The 12,339-nt window shown below is 46.3% G+C and overlaps 1 pseudogene; it reads right to left on the bottom strand.

Annotated features, from left to right (window-relative positions):
- Positions 1–633: 633 nt before the first annotated feature.
- Positions 634–749, bottom strand: LOC115553854 (uncharacterized; annotated as a pseudogene).
- Positions 750–12,339: the final 11,590 nt, after the last annotated feature.

Raw genomic sequence — 12,339 nt, 5'->3', positions numbered from 1 at the left:
AGCTTTTTCCAGACTACATTTTACATTATTACCTACCTACAGGTTTAATCAAAAAAGATTCTATGCACAAAAACATTTCTGGTGCCAAAAGAATACCGATAACTTACCCGTGGGTTAAACCAGACCTGCTCAGTGTGTGGGTAGAGAGTGAATGACTATAACGGGGTTGTTCCTATTATATAGCTCGTTACAGTGTGACGTGGAGTTTTGTTTCACTTTCATTTGCTTGAAACCATTCTTTGCTCCTAACTTTGTAACTTGAGGCTCTCAGTGGAGGCGGGGCAGAGGGAGCAGATAGAGATACATCAGGGCCTTGTGGAGGGCGAGGGAGATGGGGTCCTCTGAAGACCTGTTCGGCCTGTAGGCGAACTGTAGCGGGTCCAGGGAGTCAGGCAGTGAAGAGGTGATGTGGGTTTTGACTACGTCACGACTAGATTAGATTAGATTCAACTTTATTGTCATTGCACAAGTAGGGTTATACAGGAGGATGATTAGGGGGCCAGTTTGAATGAGCCTGGTTGGGCAGTTTTAGCCAGGACACCGGGGAAACCGCTACTCTTTGTGATAAGTGCCCTGGGATCTTTAATGAGCTCAGTGAGTCAGGACCTCGGTTTTTTGGCCAGCACCCGACACCACTTACAGCATCTGGTACTCCCAGGTCTCCCATCCAAGTACTAACCAGGCCCGACCATGCTTAGCTTCCGAGATCAGACTAGATCGGGCTTGTTCATGGTGGTGTGGCCGTTTTGGCGTCTCAATTTGGATGAAGTGTGTGCAGGCAGGTAATGCGAACCTGGGATTTAGTATTTTGACCTCTTTAAAGCCCTTTCTATCGACATTTTGAAAGGGAACCATGTCCTTACACAGGTAAACAGTGACGCGTTTGTTATCTCTGAGAGCTCGTGAAGGGACTATAACGCAAGCACGCAGGCGCACTTGCTGCGCACCTGCGTGCTTGCGCAATAGCATACTGCCTGAGAAGGCAGTATGGCTGTCAAATCTGTCCCTGGGAAAAGTAACGTTGCGCCGATATCTTCAGTTGTAAAGCGTAACTTTACTTTCTACATGAAAAAGTACAGGCGTAACTGTATTTACTCGTTACTTACTTTGTAACGCGTTACCAAAATAAATGAAAAAATACACTGGTTTATAAAAGAAAAAACGACATCACAGTCAGTGCGTATACATGCAGAGTCATCCATTTTCTCGCACGGTATTGCGAGAGCAAGTCACAACTGTAGCGCTGCAAGGTTGTCCATCGAAAATCTTAACTTGGAGGGGATGTTAGCCCTCCCCCTTACCCATTACACTACCCTAAAATGGCTTTCGGGACATGACTCGCTGTGCGTGAATGCACAACATCGAGGTCTAGGGTTGAGATTTTGCTAGGAGCAAGGAAGCGGGATTCGGCCCTACTGCCGTCCACCTTTCTCCTGCTGAGGGTAAGAGTGGAAAGCTGCCATATCCCAGAAAGGCTCTGGACAGAGACCACTGTGTGTGTGTGTGTGTGTGTGTGTGTGTGTGTGTGTGTGTGTGTGTGTGTGTGTGTGTGTGTGTGTGTGTGTGCATGTATTGTTGTGTGTGTGTGTGTAAAAGGCTAAAGGCCCTAAATGTAAATTAGGATTCAAATTAAACTGCTGATGAAAAACGTACGTAAAATGCCTTGTGACCTCCTCCTGATCACCAACCAACATTCTTGTTCTTATTCAGCTGTTTTCCTTTGTTATGCGTCGGACAAAACTTCGGACTCAAAACTTTTTTTTACCAAATTTATTTTATAAATGTTTATCGGAATAACAGTGACAACATGAGCTATAAAAATGTCAATGTATCAAGAAGCAGAACTTTGGCCGAATTTGTTTAATGTTCTCATATTTTTACTTCAACAACAGGTGTGCTCCCATTTATTTATAGAATGGATGGCCGGGCTTTGCCCAGCCATAGAGGTCGGGGTGATACACTTGTCATCTTGATGCGGCTGGGGTCCCAGACGCAGTCCTCCTCCATGCCTCCTCGTCATGCCGCAGTTCGGGGGGCACCAGGCTGTGTCGAAGACCTCCCCGTACCCGCTATCATGCCAGTTATTCTGGCGAGGATGGCCCTGGCGGTTAATTGCGATCACGTTCCCCACGTTGACATTCACCCTGAACACCACCCGTCTGAGTCAGGAGCAGCTTAGGGTCGATGGGATACGCTCTGGCCTTGTTCATGTCACGGCTGAGGTAGACGCCACGGCCCAGCATCCCGCCCGCAGACTGGCGGAACCCCTCTTCTGGATGGCCGTTGCATTGGTCCTGGTGGTGCCGTGGTACATGACGTAGGTCTGACCGCAATTTGGCTTTTCATGGCCAATTTTCTTAACCCCAGTTGGAAGCTGAAAGTCATCTTCCTCCCAGGAGTAGGACTGCTGATGGGACATTTTTGAGTAGGAATGTGCCTGAAAACACAGTCACAGCCGTTAGCGACTGTTGAAGGAATCAATACACGATACGTTGCCTTGCAGAGCAGATGTAAAACAAGGACAGTCATAGACAAGAGTACAAAACATGTGGAGGTAAGCTTTCACTTTTGATTACATTTCGCTCGTTAAAATGTATTTTTATTAAGCTGAGAACAGCAGGGAAAGACAGGAATTAGATTTTTTTTATCTCTGAATCCACACATGCGCCCGTGCACGCACACGCCCACACAGCAAACAAACAGACACACAAAGACACACAGACCTTTCAGACCACAGAAAGGATGGCCTTACTGTTAAATAACGAAAGGGAAAAAATATCTGTCATAGTGGTAATACTTACAAATAATACTATTACAAAAAGAGAATATATGCATTGATAAAAGATAGAATGGATCAAATCACAACGATGTAGTATAGAACCTGAAAATACACTGAGGAAGGGCGGAGGGGGATTACTGAGAAACTTCCGTGGAAGAAAAGTGCAACATTTTTTAAGTTATTCCGTGACCCAGGTCTTATGACTTTTCCCAGTTTAGTGCAGGACATGAAGTCCCTCCTCAGGGAGAATACGAGGGTGGGGCGGCACCTTCCATGGATGGGATCTTTTATGACCTCAGTGAGGTCATAAAAGATCTATAACTTTAACTTATATAACTATAACTTTGTTTATAGTCTGTTCTATAAAATCTTTCCATTTCTGGACAATGTGTCAATGTAAACTAAAACAAAACATTCTTTCTGGAGGAAAACACAACTTTCTATTTAGTTCTACCTAAGAGGCATGTAGTTGTGTATGTGTTCTTTTAATCTTTTGAATAGCTTTTCCAGACAACATTTTACATCATTACCTACCTACAGGTTTAATCAAAAAGGATTCTATGCACAAACACATTTCTGGTGCCAAAAGAATACAGATAACTTACCCGTGGGTTAAACCAGACCTGCTCAGTGTGTGGGTAGAGTGTGAATGACTATAACTGGGTTGTTCCTATTATATAGCTCGTTACAGTGTGACGTGGAGTTTTGTTTCACTTTCATTTCCTTGAAACCATTTTTTGCTCCTAACTTTGTAACACAATGCGCTCAGTGGAGGCGGGGCAGAGGGAGCAGATAGAGAAACATCTGGCTTCAAGGTCTTTACTTTGGTCAAATGCAAAGCAAACATGCAGTAGCAGTCATTGCTGGCAATGAGATTCCAGTGTCCTAAGATAGTTCTCCTCGACAGTGCAGGTAGCAAGTAGATACAATGAATTAAGGATAAAATAAAGTAAAACTAACAAGAGTGATAGAATAGTTATATATACTTATGTCCATAGTGCCTAAAGTTATTTTGTGCTTGTTTGGGGGGGGGGGGGTCCTTCAAGCTGTCCTTCAACCCGGTGGTTTGTGTGTGGTTTCTTTGGTCCAGGTGGGAGAGGCCCTTGTGGAGGGCGAGGGAGATGGGGTCGCCTGAAGACCTGTTCGGCCTGTAGGCGAACTGTAGCGGGTCCAGGGAGTCAGGCAGTGAAGAGGTGATGTGGGTTTTGACATCGTCAGACTAGATTAGATGAGATTCAACTTTATTGTCATTGCACAAGTAAGGAAAAACAGTACAACAAATTGCAGTTTACATCTAAACAGTAGTGCAATCATTAAAAAGTGCTTTTCCTTTAGCAGTGCTTAAATAAAAACATACATAAGACACAGATTGCAAGCTAATATTAAGTGCATAGAGTTCTGAGGAGTCAGACAGTCCATAGCCCATGAATAGAATGCAGTGAGATCACATAAAGTGCATTGTTGAAGTGCATTAATAAAGTGCATAGTGGTCAGAGGTAGTCAGACGATCCATAGTCCATGTTCAATAGGAGAGGGGGGCGGGGCAGGGGCAGTGGCAGGTCAGGGGTGGGGTCTTAGTGTGAGCAGTGTTATGGTGTTGTGGTAGAAGCTATTTCTGAGCCTGCTCAAGGCTCCTGGAACGTCTCCCAGACGGGAGGATAGAGAACGGTCCGTGACTGGGGTGTGTGTGGTCCTTGATGATGTGGTCAGCACGCCGCAGACACCGTGAGTGATGAAGGCCAGAGAGGGCAAGGAGTGATGTGCCAATGATCTGAGCAGTTTTCACCACTCGCTGCAGGGCTTTCCTATCCTCCATTGTGCTGTTGCCATACCACACCATGAAGCACTGGGTGAGGATGCTCTAAAGTTTAGAGCACCGTTTAGAGTCTAAACGGTGCACCGATGGAGGTTCCAGAGGATCTGAGGGGAGGGTTCAGTTTTCTTCAGTTTCCTTAGGAAGAAAAGGTGTCGTTGAGCTTTCTTGATCAGAGTGGAGGTGTTGTGTGACCAAGAGAAGTCTTGTGAAATGTGGACCTAATCTAATCTAATACATCTCCAAAACATACGCCTCTCGACTCTGCAGTACAGCTGCGAATGTGGTCCTCAAAGTCCAAGGGCATCCGCGACAGCCCATCAGCATCTGAGTGGTTCTTGCCGGGACGATAGCGTATGGTGAAGTTGTAGTCGGCCAGATCTGCCACCCATCTGTATCCGGTGGCGTTTAGTTTGGCGGAAGTGAGCACATAGGTCAACGGGTTGTTGTCTGTGTACACCACAAATGATGTAGCGTTGAACAGGTAGTCGTGGAAACGTTCACAGATGGCCCACTTCAACACCAAGAACTCTAGTTTCCCGGAGTGCAGATGATACCTCTTTTCTGATGGACTTAAGGTGCGGGAGCCATACGCTATCACTATCATCCTCCCTTCCTTTCGCTGATACAACACAGCCCCCAGGCCAACTTGTGATGCATCACAGTGTAACACGAACGGCTCCGTGAAGTCTGGATATCCCAGAACAGGAGGCTGTGTGAGTGCATCAATCAGCTCATTTAGTACTTCCTGGTGGGAGCTGGTCCACTGTATTGGTCTGGGGTGTGACTTTCAGGGTTAGGTACAGTAGGGACAGTAAGCAGGTTGTACAGTGGGTGGGCGATGCGGGAGATGTTGCGGATAAACGGTCTGTAGCAGGAGAGAAACCCGAGCATTTGGCGTATATCCCCAACCGTGGCAGGTGTTTTTTCCTTTAAGGCCCTCACCGGAGCAAACTCTGCAGGGTCAGCAGTCAAAGAAACTTCACCCTGGCCTTGAACATTTCGCATTTCTTTGGGTCAGCTTTACACCATGTTCTTTATAGCGCTGGAGGACAAGGCGAATATACTCTAGGTGATCTTCGAAGCTGCTGCGGTGCACTAGGTTGTGGTCCTGGTAAGGGTGACATATTGTGTCTCTGAGGCCAGCCAAAAAGTGCTCCATGCTCCTCTGGAATTCTGCTGGTGCAGAGCTTAGACCAAAGTGTATGCGATCCCATTCGTAGAGCACCCAGGGTGTGATGAAGGCTGTCAAGGGGCGGCTTGCCTCATCCAGGTAGCCCTGGTGGTAGGCTTTACCCTGGTCCAAGACTGAGAACCATGAACTCCCGCCCAGGGCATCCAGCATGTCTTGAATCCTTGGAATGCGATGGCGGTCTGGGACTGACTTGCAGTTGGGTTCTCTGAAGTCGCAACAGAGGCGCAGACTGCCGTCTTTCTTGCGGACATAGACCACTGGCAACGAATAAGGGGATTGTGATGGTGTGATCCACCCTTTGTTCAACAGGTCCAGCAGGTACTCTTTAACTTCATTGTGAAGAGGCTTCGGGACACACTGGATGGGTGTCGTTGAGGGTAATATGCATCTTGAAAGTTGGTATGGAGCCTACATCATCACTGTCGAATGCAAATGCCTCACATTCCTCTCTCAACACTCTCCTTACCGCTTCCTGTTGCCCCTCTGGGAGTTGTTGGAGGTCCACAGGTGGGTCCCAGGCTGTTGGTCTCTTGACTTGCTCGTTGTCAGGCTTTGGTGTGTTGCTTGCCTTGCTGGACTCGTACTCTGTGCTGTCTTTACTTTCAGGTGTTGACTTGCTTTCTTTGGTCTGAACGGTTGCTGCATACACTGTCTTGACTGACTCCAGGTGTTTTTTTTTTCTCTGGGGGCTGTCATCAGAATGGTTGTGGGGCTGCCTGGTTGGTGTTTGTTCTGGAAAGCTTTCTCCTGAACTACTGGTGTTCCCGCCTCAGTAGCCCCTGCCCGTTCCCGACGGTGTTCTCTGTACTCTGCATCCACGAGAGAAGTGGCCCTCCTGCCCACATTTGAAGCAGTGTGGGCAGTTTTCACCCATCTCCTCTTCCGGCACTTTCTGCAGCCTCTCTCTCTCTGCATTGGTCCAAGGGGGCGGTGACTTGTCTCCATCACAGCCTGAAACATTTGTTTCATTTCTGCCCGAAGCTCCTCCACAATCTGCTTTGTATTGGTGTGTTCAGCCTTACTCTCTTTCCTCTTGAGTGTTTTAATCGCCACTGCTGAGTTTGAGTCCTTTGGTTTAATAGAGCTCTGAGCAGGTGTGTGGTCTGCCAGAAAATCAACTTGGAGCTCCTGCACTCTAGGAGTTTTACCAGCAATGGACCTTTTCCTCTTCTCTTTTCTCTCACTTTCAACTTTTGCTGCTTCGTTTACTCTCTCTATCAGCTCTTCATCTGTGGTGCTCAAATCGCTGAGGTGGGGCAGGAGTTGGAATTTTACAGAGTCACTTAGCAGTCCAGTTTCGATTGAGCGGAGGAACTTTCGCTGAATGTTGGCTCTGCCATACTGTTCATCTGTGTCGTCATTAGCTGCTTGCCATAACAGTTTCTCTTTCAGCTCAATTGCACGGAACACAAAGTTCAGCGCAGACTCTTTGGTCTCTTGGGAGATGTTAAGGAGCTGGTGGTAGAGTTCGGTGGAGCTGCCTACTTTATAGTGGCCCTTTAGAATGGTTAGAAGTGCACTGAGGGTCAGCCCACCCTTAATCTCCAACATGTCTCTCAAGGGCAACCCTGGACTGACAGCTATGATTACTGCTTCCACGATTTCAGTCTCTGTGTGTCCTTTTTCTATCCCCATCTCCATCTGGCGGACTAAGCTGGGGTAGGATAATTTTTCTTTCTGCCCCATCTCTCCAACTTGCCCACAGATTTTAAATTCTCTTCGTAACATTACCTCAGGCAGTGTGTAACCGGGCTCTGGTCAATTCTTGAGTCGATAATCTGTGGTCCTTAGAACAGGAGTGCGTGGCAGGAAGTATTTCTCCTCAAGTCCTCTCTTTGGAGCTGTCTCCCCTGAACGTTGCTCTTTGCTTGGCTGAATACCTTCTTTGTTTTGTCTCTCGATGAATGTTAGTAGGTCAGTGATGAACTGACTGACTTCATCCTCCTCTTGCTTTTCCTCAATCTCTGCCATTTTGATGAGTGCCCTTCATGGCTTGCTGCGAGGCTCTCCACTGTCCAGGCCGTCACATTTCAGATACTTGCAGACTTCCCTGAGAGACTCTTCCTCCAGCTGCCATAAGACTGCACTCACTCTGTCACGCAGGAGCTGGCTGGCATCCATTTTCCTGAAGTTTGATGAAGGCTCGACTCTTTGGGAAGAAGGGGGTTGATAGTGATGGTTACTCTCTCGCCTCTTCTCCTGGCTAGCTCGCAAAACATGTTACAGATATACGAATGAAGCTTGGCTCTTTCTTCTGCAACACATTTATTTCCTGTTGGATATATAAACAGTTTACATTAGAGATGTGCTCTCTTTAGCGTAGCATACATTCATTAGCTATACTTCATGAACTGTACTACTTCGGCTCTACTGGCCCATATAATCTAATCTAATACATCTCCAAAACACATGCTCTCAATAACAATACCCGTCATAATACATATTAATCATATATACTTGCAACAGACCTGCTACTCTTAGCACAATACTCAGTATCTCTTCTACAGTTACTAGTCTAACTAACCATGCTGGGCACCTAAATACATGTTAACTTTACCATTACAGGGCCCACAGGTAAGTATTAGCATGTACCCTCAGCTAGGAAAATACTATCTCTTTTAAGCGTATAATTACCTTTTTAAACATACTGTAAGTAAAGGTAAACATAAATGCATGAACTCAAATGACCTAGAATATTAAAATAGCATTACTCCAGACTGAATCACTGTATAACCTGGTCTTATTACTCTGATTAATCAGTATTTACTATTACTGCTTTCTTGTTGTTAAACCTTTATGAACTTTATGAACTATGCACTGCCTTAGCCTAATATAACTCGTCTTTAACCCACAGTCAGCACCAGTTGTATTCTAACAATACTCTCAAAGACACCAAAACAAAAGCATTTCAACACAGACGCTATTACACTCTTATCCAAACACCGAACTGTCCCTTTAACTGTCGTGACCGGGAGGAAATACCCAACGGCTATTAGCCTTAGCATGCTAGCGGGGATTAGCTCGGCCCCGTTCATCAATACCACGGCTTATTCCCTCTCCCGACACATTCCCTCGGTTCATCATGCATCAAACCGTCTGTCATCACTCCCGGCCCCCACATAGCCACAAACAGTTATTACACTAACCATAACCCCACACAGGACGTGACTAGCTTACTTATTTAGCCGCGTCATCTCTATCGGCGCCCGCGATCTTTAACACCGGCTCGTCCACATACAAAATCATCAACACCCTTAGCCAACACCCTTAGGTCAACTTCAATGTTCCCTATTAATGTAACGGGGCAAAGTCTACATTCTACTAACATTTCGCTAGTATGTATTACAACATACCTGTTGGAAATATAAACAGTTTACATTAGAGATGAGCTCTCTTTAGCGTAGCATACATTCATTAGCTATACTTCATGTACTGTCCTACTTCGGCGCTACTGGTGTCATGCTGCGTTTTAATATCCATCCGTCTCGGAGGTCCGAGGACGTTGCCTAGCGACACGCACAAACACGCCCCTTTTCCTCGGACGGCGAACTCGCCATCTCGGTTGAACTCAGTGGTGACCGAGGAAAATTCTGAGACAGAATTCAAGATGGCTGCGCCCATTGTGACTTGAAGTATGAACTGTTTTCATTGTGTTTGGACCACTTTGGTGGTTTGAATGGCAATTTCAATCACTCGTATTACTGCAATACCTTACTGCGTCCGTATCTCTGCCTATGGCCCATAGCAGTGGTTCTCAACCTTTTTTGGGCAAACGCCCCCTGACCTTACCCTGATCCTCTGGCGCCCCCCCCAATAAAAAATAAAAATAAACTAACAACCCCACTCACACTCGTGTTATATTGCTTAAAGTTGTCAGTGCATCGTTTTTCATTGATTTTGCGTTGGTCAGTAATAGCAGTGAATGCCCTCTTAGTCGGTTTTGGTGCAAAAAATCAAAAATTATTAATGAATATTCATGACATGCAATTAAACTTCCAGAGAGAGAGAGAGAGAGAGAGAGAGAGAGAGAGAGAGAGAGACCAAGAAAGAAGAGTTGAGGAAGAAATGATTGGATTGAACATTCATTCACCGTGACCGCGGTGCGGGCACTCCCGCGACTCCCGGCCGCCACGTCTCCCGCGACTCCCGCCATGCCCCGTGAACGAATGAATGAATGGCCCGGGAACCACGGGCATCGCGGACTCCACGAAAACAGATCACACGTAGAGGCCTAATAAGGCCTATATATTTTGTATTTGAAATGCAACAGCCTTTTCGTGGAGACTACGCTCAGAGCAGCTGGAACTGAATAAGAGGAAGAAGGTAAACGGGCTATGAAACAAAATTTGATATTTTTTTCTTTCTATCGGCCATGTTTGATTGTGTTGTGTTGGTTATTGACCTGTCAACCCGCGAACTTGGGTTATGTTTATCAGCGTTACTATAGAGATCATGACGATAGCTGATGTAACGGGAGTCCGGGGTGTGCAGGACCGAACCGCGCTGTATTATCACTGTTCCATTGCGCATAGACAGTAAAAAGTAGCTGAGACGGTAGAGGGGTTAGAAACCAATACATGAAATAGGCTTTTTATTTCAGGTAGCCTATTCTTTCACCCCCAAAAAAAATAAATATAATTACCCCCCGCCCCCCCAAAAAATGGAATTACGTTCCCAGCAGTTCAGGGACAGGCAGGCAGTCAAGACAGACAGGCGAGGGTTCGGCAACAGGCAGGCAGTCAGACAGACAGGCAAGGGTTCGGTGACAGGCGGGTAGTCAGGCAGGCAGGGGTTCGGCGACAGGTAGGCAGAGATACGGACGGAGAACTTGGGAAGAGGGTTACGAGGGGAACAGGAACAATGAACTGATTCTAGAAAATGCTGGTAGTCGGACCGATACGAACTGGAAGTTGTAAACGACGAACTGGCGCCAGCTGGATGGAGATCCCCGGCTGAAGTAGGAAGGAAATGGAAATTGAAGATTGAAGGCAGGTGTGCCGAGAGAATGAGGAACAGTGGCGTCAAGTGGCCGCTAGATGGGGCTGTTGAACCGCGTAGCAGAACGCGGCGCGACAAATGTCTTCTAACACAATTTATTGAATAGGGTTTTTCATGCTGTCATTCATGCATAATATTCATTTTCCAACCCTCTGACTGAATTATAGCTTATGTTATATTACTACACAGTATTGTCAATACAGAGCGCTTTTAACACTTTTCATACAATACAGTACTGTAAACCTAAGTGTTAAAAGCACTCTACGCGAGGACACAATATTGGCTAACTTCCTGTCCGTTTTGGCCGTTAGACTCTGCCCAACTGCACCAAATGGATCTCTTAAAGTTTTCCATTCAACAAAGTAATTCCCCTTTTTTCCTCCCACTAATTAAATTATATCCTGTTAAGATAGCTTTCCATGAAGCCAGAATTTAGAGAGAAACTAAAGTGATACGAATGGTATGAACTTGTAGCTTGAGTGACTAATGGACAGTGACAACCTTTTGGAAGGCATAAATGGTGGCATCATTTTATATATGATATACTACTCTCACCTTGTCGTTGAATATAGATCATAATAATGAGGCTCCTCAAATGTGCTGCAAGTGAGACATAACCAAGGCATCAATTTAATCGTTGTAAAGAGTGACACAAGAGTAGACATGATGTTATTCCTGTTGTAGCAGGGCTACAGGTCGACCCACGCTAAGAAACATATGCACCTGTGGTCTTGAGTGACACTTCACCATGTACAATAATCTGTAGCTCAGATGGTTTGAATGCAATATATAGACATTATATTATCTGCAATATATTATCATGTCTCACAGTTTTGTAACATTTATCAAAAGCCTTTTCGCAGACCGGCTGGCAGATGTATACACAGACATCTTCAACACATCCCTACTCCAGTCTTTAGTTCACACATGTTTCAGAAGGACCCCCATTGTCCCTGTCCCCAAGAAAGTGAAAGCCCTGAGTTGAAATGACTTCCGCCTCTTCACCCATGACTGCTCCCCCATTCACAACACTAACATCATCAAATTTGCAGACGACACTACAGTGCTCGGCTTGATCAGGAACAATGATGAATCAACCTACAGGGAGGAAGTCCAGCACCTGGCAGCATGGTGCACAAATAACAACCTTACGCTCAACCCCACCAATGCGTTAAGAAATTATCCTTTTATTGAACTGTCTGCTATTGGGTCCTACCTGCCTGCCTGCCAACCGCTAACCGTGACAGAATGATCCGACCATCATTGGACCCAGCGGACGCTCTTTTTGTTGGAGGCTGTGTTGGGGCGTACGTGCAGCGCTGTTGCTTCAAGGCCCGGGTTGGACGGTGCCTCACGGACTATCAGATTGGGGGTGGTGAGTTTGGAGTGCCATCCAGTTCAACATCTCTCTCCAGCCCCTGAGCTGACTCTGGTCCCCGAGCCCTGTCCGGTTCCTGAACCCTACTCCTTCCCGAGGGTGCCCCTCTTCCAGAACTTCAAGACCTTCCAGAAGGGGCCCGCCCTCTACCTTCCCTTCGAGAGGGGTCCCACTTT

Source organism: Gadus morhua, chromosome 1 (genome assembly GCF_902167405.1).
Source record: "Gadus morhua chromosome 1, gadMor3.0, whole genome shotgun sequence".
NCBI classification, from domain to species: Eukaryota; Metazoa; Chordata; class Actinopteri; order Gadiformes; family Gadidae; genus Gadus; species Gadus morhua.
Note: the sequence above shows the minus strand (reverse complement) of the source record. Positions and strands in the feature narration are given on the sequence as shown.